Genomic DNA, 5000 nt, shown 5'->3' with positions numbered 1-5000 from the left:
ACAGCACCCAAACGCCAGTGCCTCTGCCGCACAACGTCGTGGACCGGCAATCACACCACCCGCACCCGCTCGTGCCCCACCCCAACCGCCAAACTCGCAACGCCAGCGGATGAACGGCGGAAGTTTCCCGCACTCGTAATGTGCAATCCACACCTATAACTTGCGTTTCATGAAGAGTTATGTCCAATATGCGACATTCCCGCTGTCCCTATACATGAGCTGCGAGCTGTACCACGTACAAGCTACAGACGCGATCGCATTGCTCACTGTACTGATTCCCATGCCGAGCGATCAGCTAGGACGCGCCCCATCCATGTCGATACCCGTGGGCGTCGCACTCGCAGTCACAAAAAACGCTGGGCAAATATATTTCTCGGAAGAGTAACGACAGTCCGAGCCTCCTGCGTGGGAAGAGTCTTTCTAGGCCCTGACCCACGGGAAGGGTGTAGCTTCCCCCATCCCGGACATTTGACGTCGTCACACTACCGGTATTGACTAATAGACTGATTGCTGATAATCATTAGCCATACACTGGGGGAAACGGCCGACAGGGCCGGCAACATAGTGGAGCCGCAGTGTCACTAATGTACAGAGATAGAACAGTTTCGACTGGAACCAGAGTAACCGTAGACACGGCACTGATTAGTAATAGATGCAGAGCCATCAGAATACAGATAATATATACAACCGTCCCTATACATGCTGAAAGACTCTGCACATAATGAGAACCACACGTCAGCCAGACACTCTTATCACACACTACTCTCTTATCACACACTACTCTCTGCCTGTAACAGGCACACACACACACAATATCTAACCACCAGCATGGAAGAACATCCAGTGCATCCTCTCCGCCACATTACACAATCCACACTATCATAACCAGACCGGGAGGTCCACCCAGAAAACAGAATATCCCACCCTTCCGACATCCGCCATTGCTCAGCTAAGCCACGAACACCCACACATGTCCTACACAGGGGTGCACCCAACATCACAATACTGCCTCCTGTCACAGTACACAAACAATGGCAGGAATGAAAGACACAGATCTGCCACAACCTTGGAATCGGAACGCCGCCTGTCATGAGCCACAAGTGCATCCTGACGTGACAAATCGGATGATCCCGCAGGCATGCACTTACGATAATCACTATCAACGAACCTGCCGCCCCCCCCCCCAAATACACCTTTCCCTACAACAATGTGTACCTTAACCTAAGCTATATTGTACCTTAACTTAAGCTATATCGTACCTTAACCTAACCGACATTGCGCCTTAACCTAACCTACGTTGTACCTTAACCTAACCTACGTTGTACCTTAACCTAACCTACATTGTACCTTAACCTAACCTACGTTGTACCTTAACCTAACCTACGTTGTACCTTAACCTAACCTACGTTGTACCTTAACCTAACCTACGTTGTACCTTAACCTAACCTACGTTGTACCTTAACCTAACCTACGTTGTACCTTAACCTAACCTACGTTGTACCTTAACCTAACCTACGTTGTACCTTAACCTAACCTACGTTGTACCTTAACCTAACCTACGTTGTACCTTAACCTAACCTACGTTGTACCTTAACCTAACCTACGTTGTGCCTTAACCTAACCCATGTTGTGCCTTAACCTAACCCATGTTGTGCCTTAACCTAACCCATGTTGTGCCTTAACCTAACCCATGTTGTGCCTTAACCTAACCCATGTTTTGCCTTAACCTAACCCATGTTGTGCCTTAACCTAACCCATGTTGTGCCTTAACCTAACCCATGTTGTGCCTTAACCTAACCCATGTTGTGCCTTAACCTAACCCATGTTGTGCCTTAACCTAACCCATGTTGTGCCTTAACCTAACCCATGTTGTGCCTTAACCTAACCCATGTTGTGCCTTAACCTAACCCATGTTGTGCCTTAACCTAACCCATGTTGTGCCTTAACCTAACCCATGTTGTGCCTTAACCTAACCCATATTGTGCCTTAACCTAACCCATATTGTACCTTAACCTAACCCATATTGTACCTTAACCTAACCCATATTGTACCTTAACCTAACCCATGTTGTACCTTAACGTAACCCATGTTGTGCCTTAACGTAACCCAATTTGTGCCTTAACGTAACCCATGTTGTGCCTTAATGTAACCCAATTTGTGCCTTAACGTAACCCAATTTGTGCCTTAACGTAACCCAATTTGTGCCTTAACGTAACCCAATTTGTGCCTTAACGTAACCCAATTTGTGCCTTAACGTAACCCAATTTGTGCCTTAACGTAACCCAATTTGTGCCTTAACGTAACCCATGTTGTGCCTTAACGTAACCCATGTTGTGCCTTAACGTAACCCATGTTGTGCCTTAACGTAACCCATGTTGTGCCTTAACGTAACCCATGTTGTGCCTTAACGTAACCTAATTTGTGCCTTAACGTAACCTAATTTGTGCCTTAACGTAACCTAATTTGTGCCTTAACGTAACCTAATTTGTGCCTTAACGTAACCTAATTTGTGCCTTAACGTAACCCATGTTGTGCCTTAACGTAACCCATGTTGTGCCTTAACGTAACCCATGTTGTGCCTTAACGTAACCCATGTTGTGCCTTAACATAACCTAATTTGCGCTTTAACGTAACCCATGTTGTGCCTTAACCTAACCTATATTGCGCCTCAACCTAACCTATATTGCGCCTCAACATAACCTATATTGCGCCTTAACCTGACGCACGTTGTCGCTGAACCTGCTCTGTAATTGTTATGCAACTCGTTAAATTAGTGTAGTGTTGCCTAACCGCAACCCTCGCAATATAGTTCGCTATTCGCACTGCCCGGTCCCCTGTGTATCGCGTCATGTTAAACACCTTGCAGGTGTTGCTGACTTTCCACATGCTCCTGCTATACACTCTAATGTGGATAGCAGCAGGACGTACATGCCCCCCCCCCTTCCCCCCTGCCTTCGCAAGCTGGTCGTTGAGAAGTTTGCATGTTCAATGCCCTTCGCATGCCGACGTACTCAGCCTACGTTGTGGTACGGCCTGTCACCTGTCCGCCGATGTACGCAAAACCCACAAACTGTACTGCACATTGGTCCGTATGTACTGAATGATACATCGTGGCACATGTGTGACCGTACGACGACTGCGCCTAGCAACGGCAGACCATACAGTCCAAATATTGTGCACGCAGCTACGTGTCGTCTCCCTATAAGAGCTGGATTGCAGTGTGGTACGCCATTCAGACGTGTGGGAGGAACGGACGCCCTGGATGGCGATCAGCATGAGCAGTCTGTTGATGTGGTGGAGCGTGTATTCGGACGTAGTCGTCTCTTCTCACACACCGTGATAGCATGTTGCACCGCGTTCCACATCTGCGACATCCTGCAGAGGCCGGCTGACAGTCGTTCGCGCAATGGACACCGCATACGTACGGGGGCTACCTTCCACGTGTTCTCGAGGCGTGCACATGTTGTTGCGTCTATGTGGGCAGACGTAGTGTGTTGTGACACCTGACACAGGCATGCAATACTCGTTGCAAATGGCGATGGACGTCTACGTTTGCTGGTGACGTTACGCAAATGAACAACAGGTAACCCGTTGTGGTGCGGTTGTTCTCGCTAGAGGTGAATCAGTGTTGGCGACGATCGGTCGAGCTATTAACCGGTTGTTTCAGGGATACCCACCATGCCCACGAACGTGAAAGGGGACCCACCATGCCCACGAACGTGAAAGGGGATCTGGGTGTGAGGCGATACGCGGCGGTGGCTGGGTGGGACCGTCCCCGGCCGGTGAGGGGGGGCCGCCCGGCGTGCTGGCAGCGCGGTGCGTGGGCGCACGCGCTACAGCCGGCTGGTGGGGGCGGCCAGTGGCAGGCGCGCCGGCCGACGGACGCGGCAGGCGGCGCAGCTGCGCGCCGGCGCCCCCTGCTCGCGGCGCCTTGCGGCCAAAGTAGGTCCTCGCGGGCCCGGTGCGAAGCGCGGTGGCCATCTGCAGTGTGCTGGTCCGATTGAGGACTGTGTGCGCTGAGGATGCGCCGCCGCTCGGCGCTCGGCGCCGCGACGCCGTCTGCTGCTCGGTCGCCCCAGCGGTTCTCGCAGGTGGTTTGTATCGCAGCTGTGCGGACGTGTTGGCGCGTGCGCTGTGCTGGGAGAGTTCGCTTCGGCACCCAAGTGGGGCTTTTGTCCTTCTGTGGCGCTGGCGTTGGAGCTGCCGGTCACCGTAGGTGGCGCGTGTTGTCTCCCGCCGGCAATGCCACGACAGCACGCTCCTGGGCCTCTGTCGGCAGCGGCAAGCTCAGTTGGGAGCACGGGTGGTCGCACCTAAAGCGTCTACTCGCCTAACTCCGGGCGATTGCGCCTCTCTCGAACCCGACCAAGTACTTAGGACGGCGCTGCGCGCCGCCGGGACCTGAGAGGGTTTCGAGGTGTGTTGTGCAGGGGAGCTCAGCCTCCTCCTGTTTGCAGAATAATTGAGCGGACGCTTGCGTGTTCGCGCGGGCCCCCGGGACACACTCCCGGGCGGCCGGCTGCTCAGCTCTAGTTGACGCAGCTCCCTGGTTGATCCTGCCAGTAGTCATATGCTTGTCTCAAAGATTAAGCCATGCATGTCTCAGTACAAGCCGCATTAAGGTGAAACCGCGAATGGCTCATTAAATCAGTTATGGTTCCTTAGATCGTACCCACGTTACTTGGATAACTGTGGTAATTCTAGAGCTAATACATGCAAACAGAGTCCCGACCAGAGATGGAAGGGACGCTTTTATTAGATCAAAACCAATCGGTCGGCTCGTCCGGTCCGTTTGCCTTGGTGACTCTGAATAACTTTGGGCTGATCGCACGGTCCTCGTACCGGCGACGCATCTTTCAAATGTCTGCCTTATCAACTGTCGATGGTAGGTTCTGCGCCTACCATGGTTGTAACGGGTAACGGGGAATCAGGGTTCGATTCCGGAGAGGGAGCCTGAGAAACGGCTACCACATCCAAGGAAGGCAGCAGGCGCGCAAATT

General features: G+C 52.1%; 1 non-coding gene across 1 annotated transcript in view; it reads left to right on the top strand.

The window, feature by feature from the left end:
• Positions 1-4543: 4543 nt before the first annotated feature.
• LOC126417702 (small subunit ribosomal RNA) overlaps positions 4544-5000 on the top strand; it is a 1909-nt gene continuing 1452 nt past the window's right edge. The window contains exon 1 of the ribosomal RNA XR_007575771.1: positions 4544-5000. This exon is cut by the window's right edge and continues 1452 nt beyond it. This is a non-coding gene — a ribosomal RNA (small subunit ribosomal RNA).

The sequence above is a fragment of the Schistocerca serialis genome, chromosome 8 (genome assembly GCF_023864345.2).
Source record: "Schistocerca serialis cubense isolate TAMUIC-IGC-003099 chromosome 8, iqSchSeri2.2, whole genome shotgun sequence".
Lineage (NCBI taxonomy): Eukaryota > Metazoa > Arthropoda > Insecta > Orthoptera > Acrididae > Schistocerca > Schistocerca serialis.
Note: the sequence above shows the minus strand (reverse complement) of the source record. Positions and strands in the feature narration are given on the sequence as shown.